Source organism: Leptonychotes weddellii, chromosome 16 (genome assembly GCF_054177405.1).
Source record: "Leptonychotes weddellii isolate Sample4059 chromosome 16, ASM5417740v2, whole genome shotgun sequence".
NCBI classification, from domain to species: domain Eukaryota; kingdom Metazoa; phylum Chordata; class Mammalia; order Carnivora; family Phocidae; genus Leptonychotes; species Leptonychotes weddellii.
Window position 1 is genome coordinate 12,038,329 of NC_138384.1, and position 20,188 is coordinate 12,058,516.

At 55.1% G+C, this 20,188-nt stretch overlaps 1 long non-coding RNA gene across 1 annotated transcript; it reads left to right on the forward strand.

The window, feature by feature from the left end:
* The first annotated feature begins 60 nt into the window (after nt 1-60).
* On the forward strand, nt 61-18,823 carry LOC145717525 (uncharacterized). The gene is made up of 2 exons (XR_014140804.1): nt 61-862; nt 12,980-18,823. It is a non-coding gene; the product is annotated as an uncharacterized LOC145717525 (long non-coding RNA).
* The last annotated feature ends 1,365 nt before the right edge of the window (nt 18,824-20,188 follow it).

A 20,188-nucleotide genomic window follows, 5' to 3' on the forward strand; every position in this document is an offset into this window, starting at 1 on the left:
GGGGAACCTTGTGACATACAGCGCTGATTGGAGCTCACACTTAGCTGTTCTCCGTGCTCAGCTGTGTGTCTTCCCTGGAAGAACTCAGCAGGCAGGGGTCAGGCCTAGGAATGACCATCAAGGAGGCAGCTGAGAATTGAACAGCACGTCTAGAAGTTAAGAAGTCCCCCATCTTGGAGCCCAGAGTCCTGTTCCAAATGTAGAGGGTAGCCTGGAGTCACCTCTGGAGAAGGATCTGCTCTGTGGCCTGGTGGTGGGCTGAGCTGTGGCCAGCACACCAGCAGTGTGGCCTAGTGGGCACTGTTGGTCCCTCACACAGGTTAACCTTGGAGCATGGCCAGCCCAGGAGCCCTGGGATGCACACCACACAGACTGAACCCAGATGCCTGAGTCCCACGTCTTCTGGGGACCTGTCAGGTCCCTGCTTAGGGAACTAGAGAGAAGTTGTCATGGGAAAGCTTACTCCCATGCTTTGGACTCCAGCTTCTTGCCTCCACTTGCCCCCATCTTCCGCCTGTCTGTGTTCTCTTCCCAATCCATATCTTCTGCAGAACTTTCTGAGCACTGTTAACAGCCATAGTCTTGGTGGCTCTCACAGCCTGTCACCCTCTGCAGACCCCTCCCCACCCCCTGGAGGCAGCTCTCTGTCTCTGACCACAGCTCTCCAGAGGCCCTTGTCCTTCATCCTTTGCTTTTCTCCCCCAGGTTATCCTGAAGGATCTGGAGGTGTTGGCAGAAATTGCTTCCTCCCCTGCAGGCCAGACGGATGACCCAGGCCCCCTTGATGGCCCTGACCTCCGGGTCAGCCACTCAGAACTTCAGGTGCCCACCCCTGGCAGAGCCAACCTGCTGAACACTCCTGGTAAGTCATCCCCTTCTGGTTACAGCCTCAGGGGGCCTGGGAATGCTAGTGCCCAGTCTCGTCCTAGACCAGGCGCTCCTTGGGCTGCTGCTCTTGAGCCCCGGAGCTCTGCTAAGGTGTGAGCAGTCAGAAGTTTCCTCTGCTCTCTGAGAGGCAGGCAGACCTCACCCTCCTGCTGCCTCCCCACCCCTATAAGAGGCCCTCACATCCCTTTTCCTCATCTTCCTGCACCGTTCATACTTTTGAGCCATCAGCCAAATATAAAACCATCTGAGTCAGCTGATTGTCTCTTTTGCTGGGGCAGCGTCTCCCCAGTCAGGAATCGGGGGCTTTGGAGCCTTGGGTCTCACAGGTGGAAGACTAGGCAGCCATTTCCTTCCTCATCGGGGAGCTAAAAATAGCAAACAACATGGCAGGCAGCCCAGGCAAGAGAGGGGATAATTCAAACAGGATGTTTCCAGGCAGTCCTTGGACATGAAGGTGGCCATGGTGTTCCTGGGGCTCGCCCCTCAGGGTCCTTCCAAACAGCAGGTGGCTCTCCTCCCTGGACCAGTGCAACTCCCAACTCCTCCCTCCCAGGCAGACGCCAGTTCCCTCCAGTGACGTGATCCTGGGAAATGCCAAGGATGCAAGTTGATAGGAAAGTCCCCAGCAAATCTTGGGTATTTGCCTGGGGTGTCTCTTTGTCTCCTGAGTGGTTCTTGACATCCAGTTACAAGGTCCTAGATGGCTCCTCCTTTGATGCAGAAGCAAATGTCAAAAAGATGGAGGACCTTGCAGCGGCAGCTTTCCTCCTGCCACTCCAGCAGGCGGCGCCCCTGGAGGCGCTCTGGTACCCTGCCCTGAGAACACCTGCTGGGTGGAGCCGCCGGGGGCCCTGCCGGCCTGGCTGTGCCCCAGGGCTGCCAGGCCGAATCACAGAAGGCCCGTGCATTGAAGATGTCTCCCTGGTGACATGTGAAGTCAGGGGCTCCCCCAGCTCCTGCAGTGGGGTGTCACATAGGACCCAGGCTTCAGGCCACTGCTGCTGCCCGTGCTCTGCCTGCAGCTGGTCCCAAGTGTCCACCTGTTTCTGCCTGAAGCAAGGAAAGAGTAAGAGGCTCTGGTAGCAGCCAAGTTTCCTTCTCTTGTTTCCCCAGGATACAGTGGCTTCCTTGCCCAGGAGCCCAGTTTCCTCTAGGCAGTCAGAGGCCACGGTTGGGAGGCTCCCACATCCTGACCCTGGGACCCTCGGGGAGGTCCCCACCCTCTGTCCCGCAGCCCGGGAGTCCGTTCTCCATCCTGTGTCCCACGTCAGTGCTCGGGGTCAACCCAAAGTCCCTGGGACAGATGGCAAGAATGCCAGAGGTTGAGTGTGGGCGCCGAGCCATGGTGTGGGGGTGGGGTCCCACTGAGAGGGGGGAGGAGCAGCGGCGAGGGGGTGAGGGAGAAATGACTGCAGGAGGGGCAGAGCCAGGAGAAGGCATCCTGTGGGTCAGAGCCAGCCCTCAGATCTCCCTCCCCAGGAAGCAGTTGTCCAGAATCTTCTCCTCAGAGTGAGAGAAGCCAAACCTGAGGCAGCGCAGCCTCAGGCAAGGGAAGGATACCTCCGTTTCCAGGATTCCCCAGGATCTGTCCCTCTACCTCTGAAGTGTTTTTTCTCTTTCTCTGGGCGCCAAAAAGTTGATGACTGAAGTGCTTACTCATTATCAGAGGGATGGGCTGGAAAATGGCCTGGGGCCCAGGTCTGCTGGAGAGGGCCGGGCATGTGCCCTGGGGAGGCCCAGACCGGGAGCCCCAGGAGGGGCCCTCTCAGCTCCCGGGGGGCAGGAGCTGAGGGGAGTCTCAGATGACTAGGTGCTCTGAACCCTGGCTCCTGGCCCTGCCGAGGTGGGTGGGCTGCTAACGAGGCTGAGGTGGGGAAGATTTGCCCCAGCTCACCAGGGCTGTAGGACTGGCTCACATCAGCCAGGGACTCGCCCTGAGTTCATAGAAAAACAACCAAGTGTGCCAGATGGGAAGAAATTCCATCCTGGAAAGAACACTAAGGAAGTGCCTACAGTCAGTATCACCTCTTGCCTCAAGGACCCACAGCACCATGGGCCGCGTGCGCCTAGCCTGAGACTCACATGTTCGCTGCAGAGAGTGGGAACCACACATGCGTGCGTGTCCACAGCTGACACCAGATTTTTCAAATGGGTGCGTGATTTTTAAAAGGTCAAGTTCAAACTAGTAAGAGAAGAGCACAGGAAACCAGGGCTGGGCCCCATCCCCTCTCCTGCTTCAGCTGCCTTGGGGAGGGCACTGGCCAGGCCCCAAGGATGTGGGGGGTGGCTGTTTTGGTCAGAAAGCATGCAGGAAGTGTACACTCATTCATCTGTGGGCTGCTCTTTATCCCAGTGCTTCTCAGGCATGCAAGAGGGTCATTCTTTCTGTTTCTATCCGGCCGTGCACGTGGACAGAGGCTACAAGGCCAGACCCTCTTCCTGTTTGGATTTTGCTTTCCTCTGGCTCTCTAGGGCACAGCTCTGAGAACTTGCAGAGTGCTGTGCTATGTCCCTTTCGGGTAGAGTGCCACCACCCCCTCAGTGAAGGGTCTTTCTGGAAAGCCAAGGAGGCAGGGAGCCGAGCAAAGATGAAATCAGCACATTTGTAGAGAACCAAACGGCCCTGCCTGCTCGCTGGGTCTGTAAAACTCAAAAGATGTAGCGTGAGGGTTGGGGCAGCATCACCCACCTGGGAAGCTGCCACGGGCGCCTAAATGCACCGTCGCTGCAGCCCCCCGGGTCCGCAGGCGGAGTTGGCCGCACGGGCCGTCCCTCCCACCGGGCCCAGTGCACACGTCGCTCCCTCCAGTGCAGAGCGTGTGGGCAGCGGCGATGGTCTGCTTCCCCCACCGCCGCTTCGTTGCTGACCTCCACAGAGCCCCAAGCCGGGAAGAGACTCACCTCGGGGGCATTTGGGAGGGGGCTGCCTGGGTGGGCGGCCGTGAGGGAAGCCCCTGGAGAGGTCCCGCATGCTGCTGTCTCCTGATTGTGATTTGGTGAAATGAAACGGAAACAACCACTTGGGTCTCCTCTGAGTGGGCAGCTTTTGTGCATTCTCTGCCCATCTCCACTCAGGGGGCACGCCGGCTGAGGCCGCCTAGTAGGCTCTGGGGAGAGGGGGTGAGGAGCCCCCTTCGAGCAGGCCTGAGCCTGAGCCAAAGGCTCAGCAGAAGCGGGAGGCCTCCAGGATCAGTCCCTCATCTGAGACGTGCCCGGCGCTCCTGGGACCTGGATGTTGTTGCTGCAGGAGAGGGAGCAGCCTGGGCCAGGCGAGGCAGCATTGTGGCCGTCTCAGGTCAGAGGTCACCCCAGGACTGATGTTTGCTCCCAAAACCCAGTCTTCCCTTTCCTTCCTTGGTGGGATAACTGCTCACGCCAGTGTGCCCTGCAGGGTTCTCTGGTCCAAGGTGGAGTTTGACCCCAGCTCTAAAAACAGGCAGAAATGAAATGTTCTGATTCCATTTCGTTCCTTATCGCCCAGGCTGGTGTGGCCAAATTCACAAACAAGTTCCAGGAGAAACCCAGGAAGCCATCCCTGGGCATTTTTCCCAGTAGTAATGGTGACTATAATACATTGAGCTTGTTAGGACCGGACGCTGTTCTGAGCACTTCCTGTGTGTCACCTCACCGAACCTCACTGTGGGCTAGCCCCTCAACGCCTCACGACAACTGTGAGGGAAAGCACTGTTGTCATTCTTACCTGGGAGTTGGGGGGGTTGTAGTAGGCGTTGGTGCGGACCCAGGAGCCCAGCCGGAGCGGCTGCTCTCTACCCCCATGCTTAGAGGACAGAAGCACTTGCCCAGCACCGGAAGCTTTTATCGCCCAAGGGGGGGAGCAGAGCAGTGGTGGCCAGGCCAGCAGTCCAGGCTTCTCCTGTGGGGCGGTGGGCCACGGCCCCAACCTGGCATAGTTCTTGAGGATACCCCTTCTCTGCACAGTGACTTCAGGGACCCCATTCTGGCCTCAACCACCTCAGCAACTCATGCCCTCTGCTGCCTCCACTTCCTCCAGCCACACCAGACCGTTTCCCAGCCCCCAAAGCCTTTCTGTGCTCTTGGAGCCTTAAAGGCCTTCTTCCTACATACTGTTTCAGACAGCATGGGTGCCAGGGTCAGAAGGATCTAGGTTGTACTCATCTCTGAATGCCCAGAGTCAGGCGCCCAGGAAGGGTCAGGACCTGTCTTTCAGAGTCATTATCATGATGGAAGGAGGGGACACCAGAGCTGGCCGCCCCGTCACCAGTGCCATATCGAACGTCCCCCCAGCACCACTGCGCAGGTCTTCGCTTGTTGCCAGGTGGAGAGCCTAGCCCTCTGCATCCCAGGCTCGGTTTCCGCGATGGCCGCAAGGCCCCTTCCTCCTGTGTGTCTCTGGCGCCGCCCTTGGCCCGGCCCCCCCCTCAGCAGCAGTCTTTCCTGGCGCAGCCCCTCTCTACTGCCCTGTCAGCTGGAAGTTTCTCCTGGGCCCTGTTGTGGCCCATTAGCTTATCTCCTTCTCCGAAACAAGCAGCTGGAAAGCCTCCTGGATTTGGGTCACTGCCCAGGGCGGAGGGCTCCCCAGCCTCAGCTGGACCGGCTCGCAGCAAAGAAAGTGACTGCCTCTTGGATCGAGTCCCAAGGGTGCCATTGCTACAACATCTTTGCCACCCTTTTATCCATGTGGCCGTGGGGTCTGGGCCCTCCGAATAAGCAGACTGCACACCTCCTGAGACCCTGCTGCACCAGAGTCCTGGGCCTCCTTTTCTTACAGCCCCTTGATCCCATAGGGGTAGCTGCCCCTTCCCCACCTGCGTCCCCGGGTTCCATGCCAGCTTCCCGGTCCTGCAGCCCCCTCCTCAGAGCAATCCCTGTGCCAGGTACTGTGCTAGGCTTATCCCTGTGAGGTCCACAGACAGGAACCGGCCCCAGAGGAGGTGTCACTTCCTCAAGCCTGCCCCGCCAGTCAGCCACAGGGCCTGGATCTGCCCCGGTCCCCCGGCCTTTCCTCCACACTCTCTGGGCGGCGGGGTGCAGATGCCCTACGCGAGGGTCCGGCCGGGCCCATGGGCCCCACGGGCCCCACACCAGGGGGAAGGGAGACAGGGGTGAGAGAGCAGGGAGCCAAGCAGGGACCCCGCCAGGTCTGGGCTGGGCCATGAAGGCTTTTGCATCTGGTTTTGTTGAACTGTAACTCGTTTTGCCTATTGAGGCCAGAGCTATTTTTATCCTGACACGTGAGGCTCCTTCACGTCATAGCCACAAAACTCAATCTAAAACATCCCAGGGAAGGTTGTTTGTGAGACGTTGTGCAGATTCTCATGTCGCCACATCAGGTTTCACTTAGCAACATCTGCACGGCTGGCTCCCCGGCCGCCCACCGCACCAGCCTGGTTTTGTATACAGAGCGCTCCCGACAGCATCTGTCTGCCCCTCGGCTAGCCAGCAGTCACGTGAACTTCCTGCCAGAGCCCACTGCTCCAAACTTCTCCAAACCAGAAATGCGAGGCAGGCAGCATTCAGCTCAGGGGCTGGTCCTTGGCAGGATCGGGGAATGGAAACCCCACTTTCCCTGGCCCCTTGGAGAGTGTGACTCTCCCGAGACCCAAGGCCAGGTTGTCCCCAGCCACCCCGCTTCCTGGGCCCCAGCCAGAACAGCTGACACCCCGCCTTTGGTGGGCCCACGGACTGCTATCAGCAGCGCCACCCGAGTGAAAGCCTCTGGCTCTGGCGTCCCAGCACCTCCTCAGAGCACAGTGCTGGAGGGCCTGCCCGGAATTGGGTGCTGGGCTCCTGCCCAGGCTCTGCCCCTTCCTAAAGGACCAGCAGCACCTGGCCCAGGGCCCCACTCGATAGGAGAGCCCGGCGGAGGTGACTTCTACCAGACCTATTGGGAAAAGAGGCAGATTCCCTGCCCGGCTGTCGAGGGCGAGATGAGCAAGAGCCGAGGCGGGCGGAAGTGGCCAGTGAGGCCCTGTGCACACTCCGTGGGGAGGAGCAGGCTGTGTTTGGGCAGAAGTTAGTTTAGTTGAGAGAGGCCCGTCATTCCGTGTAGTAACACTTCCTGGCGTGAGTCTGCTGTCTCTCCACCCCACCTCCTCCTCCCGTGCCTACAGCCCTGCCCGAGAACATCTCGCAGGTTCTGTCTCAAGCCAGCTGGGCCTGAGGGGCTGGTTCGTCAGAAAAGTGGCTGACGGGCCAGTGGGAAACAGAGTCTGGGGGAGACCAGGTAGGCCCTCACCCTGTCTGTGGTGAGCCCCCAGCGGGCCCTGTCTTCGACCAGCCCACTCAGGAAGGGTTGCCTCTCCTGCCCAGACCTGCCATCTCTACACAGTCAGGCTGGGGTTGCAGTGAGCTTTCCAAGCTCCCCGCCCAGTCCTGCGGAGACTCCTCCTCAGAGAGCCCATTCTGGTGGGCGGGAGCCTGAGGGACAAAGGTCCCTGCCCAACAGCTGCAGGCCCCAGCAGCTCCCCGACACTCCCATCAGCTGGGTTTGGCTCTCAGGCTGGCGCCCAGCCCCCACTCAGTTTGCACCCAGCCTCCTGCTCTTTGTAGTCTTGAAACGGGAGCGCCGGGAGGGCTGAGCTGCGAAAGCTTTCCCAGCAAGCACTGCACTGTGAGAACGTGAGCTATTTGCCATGGCTTCTCCCAGATGTCTCTCTGCCCTTCTCCCTCCCACTAGGAGCCTCGGCTCCAGGGGCTGCCATGCCAGCCTGGACATTGAGCCTTAATTGTGTGGCCCAGAGGGGGCTATGGCTACGAAGACCAGGATGTGTTCAGAGCAGCCCCAGGCCTTCTCTTCTGCTGTCTCAGGCCAGCTGTCAGCTGAGAGGCGGGCAGATCTCCCTCCCCAAATGTGGGGCATCACAGGTGATCCTGTCTTCTCACAGCCTCTCTTCCTTCCAGCAGAGCACTGGGAAATTGTCCCAGATCTGCAGTCTCCACTCAGAGACTTTCCAGACTGTGCTGCAGCCCCCAGTCATCTAGTCCAGGAGGGAGAGACAGGAACAGTCTTCCCCGTGCAGTGCTCTGCATTCTGGCCTGTCTGCTAACAGCAGGGGCCCCCGTTCACTGAGCACGCACTGTGTGGCAGGCCCCAGGCCCAGTGCATTAAATGTTTTGTCTCATTTAAAGAGACTCTTATGGGGGGGGGGTGCCTGGCTGGCTCAGTCTCTTGATCTCGTGAGTTCAATCCCCACCTTGGGCATAAAGATTACTTAAAAAAAAAAATTCTTTAAACTGAAGGACTAGGGACTCTTATTGGCCCCACCTTACAGATGAAGAAACTGAGGCTTAGGGTGAGAGACTTGCCCAAAGTTGCACAGCTAGTAAGAGGTAGACATCTGATCTGAACCGGGTCTCGTGGACTCCCAGCGATGTTTCTGCCTGCCTGCGATACCCGGCCCCCTGGGAATGGAGGCTGTGGCCCCACATCGTGGAAGATTTCTTTATGGTCACTCCCTGTTTGGGTCCCTTTGTCCTTTGGAATACTTTGGAAGCTAAATGGCCCTAAGCCTGGAAATGATATAGGGTGGAGGTGCACATACAGAAGCAAGAAGGGGGCAGGTCACAGGAGCCATCACAGATGAGCACCCAGGAGAAGGTTCCAGTCCACACACACCGCCCGTGTTGGGGGTGTGTAGCCAGGCCACCTCGGGGGCAGTGTGGGGCGGGGAGGAGGGGCTCTAGCAGCTGTATCTGCAGCCGCCTCTTCAGAGATCAGCCCCAGCTGGGCCCGGGGTAACTCGAGCTGTAAGAATGTGACACTTGATTCTGCAAACAGCCCCTCTGGGCCAGGGAGCAGAGACTGTTTGCCATTCCAGAGTCACTCAGGACCTCCCAGGCCAGGCTGTTCTGGGCAGGGACCCAGAACAATGCACTGCAAACATCAAGAAGTTCAGTGAGGCCTGCCCTTGAACTGGGCTTCTTACTCAAGGCTTGCCCCTTGCACACAGTTCCCAGGGGCTGTCTAGGAGGCTGTCAGGAGAAAGGACAGTAGTTTGAAGGTATGGCTCCGAGTAAGGAATCCTCACAGAGTAATTCACAGCTGGGAAAAACAAAACAGAAAGGCCCCTCTTGCCGTTCCCAGCCACACCGCCTTAAGGACCATGCAAGGACAGGAGGGAAGTCTGAGTTGAGCAAAAAGATCCTGAAAGGAGGGTTTTACTGCTTCCTCTGGCCACTGGCGGCTCATGCAGTCAGCCAATGGGGTGCCTCTGTAGGCCTTGCTTCTAGTACTATGGATGGCCCCATACATTCGTGTTGTGTGCCTGGGGCCGATGCTTCTGGGAGCTGATAGCCCCTCACACAGCCAGGCTTGGTTCCCTATTTTACACAGGTGTGTGGCCACCCTCTCCCCGGTCTGGGGAGGAAGTCAGGACTTCAGGGTCACGTAGAGACCAACCTGGCAAGTGATGGCACCACATGTCTCAGCTGGCCACTTTTATCTTTCCCCAGTGTCCTCCCTGAGTTCCCAGGGGGCTGCAGCCAGGTTCTTTCTCCACAGCTTCTGCCAGTGCCATGTCTCTATGTCCTCAGTCTTGGCAAGGCCTTCATTTCGGTCTTCTGCCTCTTGTTTGGGAGCATACCGCCTACTAACCTGCAAACCCCAAACCGCCCCAAGCACCAGCACCCAAGTGATGGGCAGCGTGGCGGAGCTGCTGAGACCAGCTGCGGGGACTCAGACACCACCACTCCTCAGCTCTGTGACTTTGGATAGTCCTCAGCCTAATTCACGGCTTCTCCACCTATATCATGAGAAGAGTTAGAGCACATATTTTCAAGGATTATTTTGAGGATTAGTTAGATGCTATGTGTGAAGGCTTTAGAAACACGCATAGCACATAGGAAGTCCCTGGCAAATGGTAACTCTTGGTTGCCTATTCAGCTACCATGTTGGGGAGATATCGGTCAAAGGGTACAAACTTCCGGTTAGAGTTTAATTAAAGTTCTGGGCATCTAATGTACAGAACGGTGATTATAGTTAATACTACTATAGTATATACTTGAAAGTTGCTAAGAGAGTAGATCGTAAATGTTCTCACCACAAAAAAACAAGTGGTCATTATATGAGGTGAGGAAGGTATTGGCTGACTCCACAGCACTGTGGTAATCATTTTGCAATGTGTCCATGTATGAAATCAACACATTGTACACCTTAAGCTTATATAATGTTGTATGTCAATCTTATCTCAATAAAGCTAGAAAAAATACAATATAAAAAATAAAGCATCAGGGCTCCTGGCTGGTTCAGTTGGAAGAGCATGTGACTCTTGATCTCAGGGTCATAAGTTTGAGCCCCACATTGTGGATAGAGATTACTTAAATAAATAAATAAACTTTAAAAAAACAGCTTGTAAAAAAAATAAAGCAAGCAGATATCATGTTACACTAGGACAATTAGATATCCATCCACATGCAGAAGAATTTAGACTTCTTCCTCACACCATATACAAAAATTAAAATAGATCAGATACCTAAATATAAGAGCTATATTTAAAAAAAAATACATACACAACTCTTAGAAGGAAGCCCATCAGTAAATCTTTATGACCTTGGAATAGGTAATACTTTCTTAGATATGGCACCAAAAGCACAAGCAACCCAAAAAAAAAAAAAAAAAAAGATAAATTGAACTCAATCAGAATTTAAAATTCTTTGCTTCAAAGGAGGACACCATGGAGAAAGTTAAGAAACAACCCAAAGAATGGGGGAAAATATCTGCAATGATTATATTTGATAAGAGACTTGTATCTAGAATTCTTGTAACTCTGCAATAAAAAGGCAAATAACCCAATTTTAAAATGGGCAAAGGACTTGTATAGACATTTCTCCAAAGATCTACAAGTAGCCAGTAAGCCCATAAAAAGATGCTCAGTGTCGTGAGTCATCAGGAAAATGGAAGTTAAACCCATAATGAGATACTACTTCCATCCACAAGGATGGCTGTAATCAAAAGACAGGTAATAACAAGTGTTGACAAGAATGTGGGAAAACTGGAGTCTCACACACTGATGGTGAGAATGTAAAATGCACAGCCATGGTGGAGAAAAGCCTGGCAGTTTCTCAAAAGTTACACATAAGTAACCATATCAGAAATTCCACTCCTGGGTATATAACCAAAAGAAATGAAAACGTGTTCACACAAAAACATATGTGAATGTTCACAGCAGCAGCATTCCTTTTTTTTTAAATTTTTTAATTAAGTAAGCTCTGTGCCCAACTTGGTGCTCGAACTCATGACCCCAAGATCAAGAGTCACATGCTCTACCGACTGAGCCAACCAGGCGCCCCCTGGCATTATTCTTAATAGCTAAAAAGTGGAAACAACCAAATGTCCAGCAACGGATGAATGGTTAAAACATGGTATATCCATACAGTGGAGTATTATTCAACCAAAAAAAAAAGGAATACAAAATGGATACATACTACAATATGGAGGAACCTTGAAAATATGCTAAGTGAAAGAAGCCACATACTGTATGATTCATTAATACAAAATTTCCAGAATAGGCAAATCCACAGAGACAGAAAGTAGATTAATGATTGTCAGGAGCTGGTGGAGGGGATAATGGGGAATGGCAGCTAATGGGTACGAGGTTTCTTTTTGGGTGATGTTTTGGAATTAGTGGTGATCGGTGCACAATTTTATGAATGTACTGGAAACCACTGAATTGTACACTGTAAGAGGGTGAACTTAATGATATGTGAATTGTATCTCAAGTTGTGTGTGCATTTTGTGCCCTGTTAGTGCCTTGGGCAGAGGGAGTGAGGATTCCTAACCATCCCTAACACCTCTTTCCAACAATCTGTTGAGGTCAGCATGTGTGACGAAGAAAAAACAAAGAGATTGCATGGGGTGTATGAATATACTACATGGCGATCAACCAGGTGTTTTTTCAGCCCTGCTGTCGTCCCCTCCATGCCCAATACCTTGCGGAGGAGAGCATGTGCTGGGGTGAGGCTGGGAGGGGGACTGTATCTGGCCCTCGGTGTATTTTCAGCTGGGGTGCATATCAGAGGGGTACTCCGAATGTGCTTCTGGTTCTAAAGCCAACTCTGGGCTTTGAAAATCTTTAGAGTACTAGTCTAAAAGAGCATTTCCACCTGAAGAAGAATATCTGATTTAAAAACATTGGGGGGCGGGGCGCCTGGGTGGCTCAGTCGTTAAGCGTCTGCCTTCGGCTTAGGTCATGATCCCAGGGTCCTGGGATCGAGCCCCGCATCGGGCTCCCTGTTCGGCGGGAAGCCTGCTTCTCCTTCTCCCTCTCCCACTCCCCCTGCTTGTGTTCCCTCTCTTGCTGTGTCTCTCTCTGTCAAATAAATCAATAAAATCTTTAAAAAAAAATAAAAACATTGGGGGGCGCCTGGGTGGCTCAGTCGATTAAGTGTCTGCATTCGGCTCAGGTCATGATCCCAGGGAGCTGGGATCGAGCCCTGCATTGAGAGCCTGCTGCTCCCTCTCCCTCTGCTGCTTCCTCTGCTTGTGCTCTCTTGCTCTCGCTCTTTCTCTCAAATAAATAAATACAATCTTTTTAAAAAAAAATAAAAACGTCGAGTAAAGATTAAAGCCCTTGGTAACATTTTGTCAGGGTGTGCTGTCTTTAATCCAACAGAGGTGTGCATAGTTTCCCTTGTCTTGAGCACCATTGGGAAAGGAGTGTGGATTTTGTTGACTGTCGAGGTTGTATGCCTATTTTACCCCTTTCTTCTCTTTGACATGTCATCTGTCCTTAACCAGCCAAAATGAAGCCCAAGTGTATTTTACTTATTGGGATGATAGGTACAGGTTTGTTTTATAAAAAATTCCTAGCACATAGCAGCGGTCTCAGAAATAGGAGGTGTTCACTAAGTAATTGGGGGCTGGCTGGAGAGGTGGACAGGTAAGTGGGGATTTGTGCAGTAAGCAGTTGTATTTGCTTGTATGTACTTGAATAGTCCTTGCTTTTTTGCCCTTGACCCGAGGCCCTGGTTTGAAGATTTTCTCTCACCTTGTTCCACACAGACCCCACCACCACCACCACCTTTCTGGAGTTTACGATTGTGTATGTTCTGTGGGGGTCCCACCACCCTGTGGACCATAGAGTAAATCTCAGCTCTGTCCCTTTCTCTGCAGGTACCAAAGGCTTAGAATGTTCTCCTTCCACCCCCACCATGAACTCCTACTTTTATAAGTTCATGATCAACCTTCTCAAGAGGTTCAGCAGTGAACGCAAGCTCCTGGAGGCCAGAGGCGCTTTCATCATCAGGTCAGGCTCGGCGCACCTTCTCCTCCCCACACAGCCACACTTTTCCACTTCACACCGTGCCAGGGCTCCAAGCAACCATCTTCTCCTCCCCTTCTCTCCCCTCCTTTTCCTTTGCATTTATTCTTAAAGAAACAAAGGAGCCCCCCCACACACACTTCACACCAGGCTGCTGCTGCTGCCAACCCGAGACAGGTCAATGTCGCCATTTCTCGAACGGACAAATGACTTTTTCACTTGTTGAGACACAAGTTTTGTCTCAAGGTTTTCCCTTGAGGTTAAGTGTCCTGTCAGTATGCCCTTGTTGGCGTCTTTGGGGAAGGAAGTAGGTGAGCCAGATGGAACACGAAGCAGGGCTGTGCTCGGGTGCCCAGCCGCCAGCATGGGGTTTGGCCAGGGCTGGTGGCAGCAGTCGCTCTGGCAGAGCTGGGATCTTGAGTCGTGTGAGCCTGGCCTTGGACAGTCCCAGGACCCCAGCCCCTCTCAGCCTCTAGAACTCCTGTCACCAACAGCATGGCCAGGTCTGGCCCTTTGCTTCCTCAGCTCCAAGGAGCCAGGGTCACCACAAGAATGACCTTCAAGTCACCGAAATCTAGACAGGGCATGGATTTCTCCAGGCTCCCCCACAAAGCCAGGCAGAGGAGTTTTCTGGAATGGCCTGAGTGGCCTCCAATGCTCTGTGGCGATGGTTCTTAGCCCTGGCTTTCTTTTAGTCACTGAGGGCTTTCACCCTGTCCCATGAAATAAGCACCTCTGGGGTGACAGGGTACAAAAGCTGTCCAGGGTGCTCGGGGAGCTAACTAGACGAGTGTGGTCCGTGGGGTCGGGAAGGCTCCTGAGGCTGTCTGCGGGGTCTGGGGGTTGAAGGAGGATTGCTGGCAGAGGGTCTGGCCTGTACAGAGTCTTCAAGTCAGCAGAGAGCATGGAGTGTTCATTTTGCTGTGATCCAGAGGGCAAGGGGGAGAGGGGCCCAGCCTTGCTGGCCACACCAAGGTTGGAGGCCTCTCCCCGAGGCCAGGAGGAGCCACTCAAGGCTTGGGTGGGGGGACAGTGTGACCAGATTTGTGTTTTTAAAGATTCCTATGCTGCTGAGGAGAAGGGGTGGGTGGAGAGAGCAAGGTGGATGTGTGGGAGACCATCTGGGAGGCTGTTGTCCAAGTGGAAGATGGTGGCTGCTTGGGAGGGGGATGGGAAGAAGCAGCAGCATTCCGTACTTTGTAACACGTATCATTAATTAGTGACCAATTACATGAGGGCCTGAGGGACAGCCTGTCGGGAGTGACACCCAGGACTCTGGATGGTGGTGGCAGTCCCTGCGATGGGAGCTCTAGAGGAGGAGCAGGGAGGGAGGAGGGTCCCATGTTTGAGTTTAAATTGCTTTGGTAACATCAAAGGAGAGATGATGAAGCAGGTTGCTACCCCTGACTCTCAAAAGAGGGACTTATGCCCAAGATAGAAATGTGGAAATGGACACCATAGTCCTTCATTTATTCACTCACTCACTCACTCATTCATTCATCCAGCAGATGGTTTTACTGAGTACTGACTCTGCCAAGTACTGCTCTGGATGGTTCTGTCCTTATGGAGCTTTCATTTCTAGGGAATAAGAATGGTTAGTGATAAGAGGGGCAGAGGGGGTAGGGAAGGGGCCTGAGGCCGCTCAGGGAGCTCCAGGGTGTAATGGCCGGGGAAGGAAGGAGAAGCCAGGAAAGGAGGCTGAGAAGAAGGACCTGGAGGTGGGAAGAAGCAAAAGTGGGTGTCAGGAGGCAGTGAGGGGAGATGAGTTCCACACGGGTCTGCCGGGAGCCATGCCAGGAGCCTGCCCGGCCACGAGGCGAGCCGAGGGAGGGAAATAGAGGGAGCAGGCCCCGGCCACTTCATCCAGAGCTGCCTGCCGGGGGCCCTCGCTCCAGGGCTGAGGGTGGAGTTGAGGGCATGGGTCAAAGGACTGAGTTGTAGGACTGGCCGGAAGGACAAATAGGAGGCCCACAAAGTTTCTGCCCTTCGGGAGGAACAGGCTTCTGATGGGCCAGACCACCAAAAGGAGTCCCGTGGTGGTGGGAGGCTGTCGCGGCCCTCCTGCTCTTCCAAGGTCATGGAGAGCAGGGTTTCTCGAGCTCGGCACTGTTGGCGTTGGGGCTGGATAGTCTTTGGTGGTCGGGCCCGTCCTGTGTGCTGTGGGATGTGGAGCAGCACTCCTGCCTTCCCAGCGGGTGCTGTCAGAAATGTTTCTAGACAGGGCCACATACCCCTGGGAGCAAAATCCTCCCAGGTGGGAGCGCCACAGTTAACACAGGGACAGAAATGGATTCTTAGCCTGCTCGGCCAGAAGGGGAAGCATCACATCCCGTTTTGCTTCACATCAAGATGGACGGTCAGTGGGATTGAAGTGGAGATTAGAGGTGGTACAGGAGACTCCCCACCAGGAGGGCAACAGTCTTTCCCCACATGAGTGACAGTTTACTTTACATGGTTTTCCACATTGCAGACATGTCAGTTCTCTTGACGAGCCCCCCTTGCCTGGAAGCTTTTCAGGAACCAGTGGAGAGAGAGGCCTTTGAAAAAGGCATTTGTAACTAGTTTCCCTCCGGAGAACCGGACTGTAACGGGTTTTTCCATCCTCCAGCAGCCTCACATGCCCCCTCAGGGGCTCGGGTAGAGGGCGCTCAGAGCCGTCAGCAGCATCCCCAGACTGCACCAAGCAGAAGTGTGGGCAGCAAGGACATGCATGGGTGCCCCCCCCCCCCACCGGCTCAGGGGCCCTGGGCTCCGTGAAGCTGGGGGCCTGGCGACCACTGCCATGTTCCCATTTACAGCCTCCAGGGTGGTGAGGCTTTCCTTGCTTTGCCTAGTGTCTTCCTAGTGGCCTGGGCTGACGGGCATCCTCATTTTGTGGAAGGGAAATGAGAGGAAGCCCCATGCCTGCCAGGCTTGGTGAGAGCTGAGCTGCAGACCCTTGCACTCTGCTAATTCCGCGCCCGCCACTTCATCCCTTCTGTGGGGGAGTGCAGAGGCCAGGTGCCTTGAGGGGCCCTGCACAGCCTGTGACCCGGGCACTGGTGGGCTGGGATGGAAGGAATCTTGGGGCTGAGCCCCTCACACTTGTCCCCCCCGGTCCTTGGTGTCATTTGTCCAGCCTGCCCCCGCCCCCCCAGAAGCAGCACGGGCTCTGAGCCAGCGTGTCCGGCTGCCGCTGACCAGCCCGGGTCACAGTCCCAGCCCGCCAGCTGGCCTAGGCTCTCTGGGTGCACAAAGCGCAGCATCAGACGTGGAGGAGGCCTTGAAGACGTGTGCTCTCCTCCTTCCTGGGATCAGACAGGGGAGTGAGCCCTTCAGCAAAGTTTGCTGGGGACAAGCCGTCGGGAACGTCAGCCTGCCTGTCTGCTTCTCATTTCATTTCCTTATTTTTTGCTGACGGCTTTAAAGAAAAACATAGTAATGGTCCATGCGGACTGCTGAGATAAGAAACACAGTGATTTAAGCCTCTCCTTCAGGTGTTAAACGAACAAGTGAACAGCCATTGTTTCTACAGTAGTGCGTTTAGCTCGGGGAGCAGGAGGGGTTGCCTTCCAGAGGACAAAAGCAGCCCGAGTTGTTGAAGACAAACATCTGGTGGGCGTCTTGGTGTTGAGTAAGATGCATGATTTCCCTCAGGACCCTGGAGTGTTTCCTCTCCCACACACAGCTTTCCCAGGCTGCACCTCCATGGGGGGGGTATGAGTGGGGCCCCGAGCCCCCCCTTCAGGCCCCTGGGTGGGTCAGACCTCCTCTGTGCCATGTGGCCTTGTTATCTGGTGGACGTAACAGTTTAGCCGTGTGGTGAACTTGGGGGAGCCGGAGGCTCCCAAAGCCTCATCTCAGCTGCAGGACCAGAAGCTGAGCCCACATGTAGAGGGAGGGGACGTGTGGTGGGGGTGCCAGAGGGGGCCGGACATCCCTCAGCCCTGCCCACACCTCTCCCTCTTCTCTGGACTCCACGGGAACAGGGCACATGGGCCTCCCACACGTCCTTGGGATCCAGATTAAGATTGGAACTTCTGGAGTCAAAGAGACTTGGGTTCGAATCCCAGATCCTCCAGTTTTGGTCCGCGTGACCTGTTTCTATAGTACTGCCTGCTGCGTCGTTTTGCGGAGAGGGTTACGTAAGACCATGCGCACCGTCGCTCTCCACACAGCTTGATAACGGGGAGCTCTTGTTCGGCCTCATGACGCGGCCTCAGCCTCCCATGGCGGTCTGTGAAGACAGGAAACCAGATCCAGAGAGGCCGAAATAATTCAGCCTTCTGTGCTGAGAGCTGGCCCTGGTGCGCCAGGCCTGCAGCCCCAGCACCTCGGGCACCCACCAGCGGCCCGGCCCCGGCCCCGTTAAAACAACTCTGCCCCAAGTAGGTGTTGGTGTACGTTTCCCTCCTCCGGCCTCTTCCCGCCCTCCATGCCAATGCAGCAGAACAAGCGCAGGGCTGTTTTCCCATGAACCGGGCCGCTTATACTCAGTAGAAAGGAAGAGGAGGGAGAAAACGCAGCTTCTTTGATAAACTGATATGAACTGCAGCGTGATCCAACAGCTGGGATCCTTACAAGGCCTGCTTCTGTGCTGGGAAGTGAGCGCGTCTCGGGACGCCCCACTCCGCCCGCCCGCCAAGATGGCCCTCGGGCCAGCCATTCTTTGGCTTAACCAACTGTGCTTCTCCCCCCGCCTTCCTCCCTGCTGCCTTGCAGAGAGGACTTGCCAGAGAATGCTTTCTTTTTAAAGAGTGCCTGCTGTGAACTCAAAGGCTCCAACCCCAGCCAGCCCAGCCGATGGTGGATGAGGTCCTGAGCAACCTTCCTGGGGACACGGGTGCCTCTAAGATGAGAGCATTTGAAGAGGCCGGGCCAGGGGCCCAAGTGGGAGAGCAGGAGACAGTCCTGCGTCTTATTCTGTGAGACCTGAACCCAGAGAAGCCCCGAGATAAAGCTTCCGGTTCATTCTGGTCCGCCCCTCACCTCTGATACATGCAGGCATGGCAACCTCTCCAATTCAGCAAATGCGAACAGTCCCTACGACGTACCCCTGATCCTGCCCTTGCCTTACCCCACCCCACCCCACCGCACCCCACCTCACCCCCGGGTTTGCAAAAGAGCCCTGTACTTGGGAGGGGAGAAGGGGAGGAGGTTGATTGGCTGCCGAGGTGGGTGGTGGGGCAGGAGAGCCAGGGCCTAGGAAGCCACTGGAAACTGGACTTGTTCTTAATTGCATCACGGAGAGGGCCTCAAGGGAAACAGTGGTCTTTCACGCGGTAACTGGGAAATTCCACTTTGCTGTCTTCGTATGGTCCACCTGTGAGACAGGCCGTCGTCCGGGGCCACACCGGCTGACCCTCCCCACCCCACTCCCTTTCTCACTCTCTCTGTCCTCCCAGACCTTCCCAGCCTCCGGAGCTCATCAGCATCAGGTACCCCCCTTACAGTCTTCATAGGCGCCACTTGATGTGCCAGGGGGCATTGGCCTGGCCCCCCAAAGCCCATTGTGCTGATGCTAATGCAAGATGAATCCGAGTAAAGGGGCAAGACCCGGATCCCTGGTTCGAATGGCATTTTAGAATAGCACACTTTGCCTCTGGCCCCCAGCCTGCGGGAAAGAGCTTCTAAGAGGTCCTCCTCGCTTTCTTTCACTCTCCCCTTTAATGGGATGCGTTCATTTGCTCCGAGTAAAAATAAACTGCCTTGACAAACATGCGCCAGCCAAAGTCTGTCGGCTAGAAGGGATCCAGAATGCAGGTGGGGTTTGACCTTTTATTCATTTGAAGCCATATTGATTGGGTCCCCAGCCGAGGGGAGGGAGACAGGACATTGAACAGGGTTGGAGGAATTCTTCCAAGGAATTTCTTATGTCCCTCTCAGAAGCTTCTCTTCTTGCTGACTTGAAGTACGTCTGCCCGACTCCTGTGTGCGTCTTCTGGAGGTTTCCACAGTCATTCTTCCCCCAGAGACCAGGGGGCTGGGGTGCTTTTGTTGAGATGCAGGACAGCGAAGAGAGTATGTGGCAGAAGCTCTTTTGCACAACCAGCTCTTGGCTTTGATCTAACTGGAAACAACACTGAGAACGTGACCGGCAGGGAGGCACGATCTGACATGCCAGAGAAGATTGAAAGGAGAAGTCTGCCCCCAAAGGTAAAATACAAAGGTGTCCTTGGGAAGGGCAAAATTCAGGCGGCCCAGAGAGCCCAACCTGGTCTGTTTCCACTGTCTCCTAACCCATGGAAAGGTGCCACGTCCCAGCACCTCGCAGAAACATCTGTGACCTGGGAGTGCCCGGGAGGGCTGGGGACCTGGAGGCAGAGGCTTTGCTCTGCCTCCTCCAGGCAGTCTCCACGCTGTCCCTGTAGGGCCCACTGTCACACACACTGGCGCTCCCTGTGAGAAGGGCGTGTTTTCTTCTGGAAGATGGGAACCACATGTGGTGGGCCTTGTTAGGCAAGGCTGGGATTAATTAGGTCCTACTGGGGGAGGTGGGGGTGGAAAGAGGAAGTGCTGGCCAGAGGGAGCCCTGCTCGGTGTGTGCTGAGGTCTGAGGAGCCTCAGAGGAAACCGTCTCCGTGTTTCAGGGGTCCTCGTGGATCCCTGTGACAGGGAACTGGAAGAAGGCCAAGGGTCCGCTCGCTTTAGAGGTCCCAGATGAACTTGGCGGGGGGAGGCCATGTGACCCAAGCAGGCCTCCCCCCACGGAACCAGCCGTTCACCTTGCACCTAGAAGTCCCTATGGACAGGCTGAGGACTCAGGAATGGACTGGCGGGAAAGCTCATTCTGTGCCCACCGCACCTCGTGCCTTGGACTCCCCCTCGCACGGGTGCTGGCACCTGCTGCGTTCTTCCCAGCCTCAGATTAAAAGCACTTTCTTGGGGCGCCTGGGTGGCTCAGTTGGTTAAGCGACTGCCTTCGGCTCAGGTCATGATCCTGGAGTCCCGGGATCGAGTCCCGCATCGGGCTCCCTGCTCGGCGGGGAGTCTGCTTCTCCCTCTGACCCTATCCCCTCTCATGTGTTCTCTCTCTCTCATTCTCTCTCTCTCAAATAAATAAATAAAATCTTAAAAAAAAA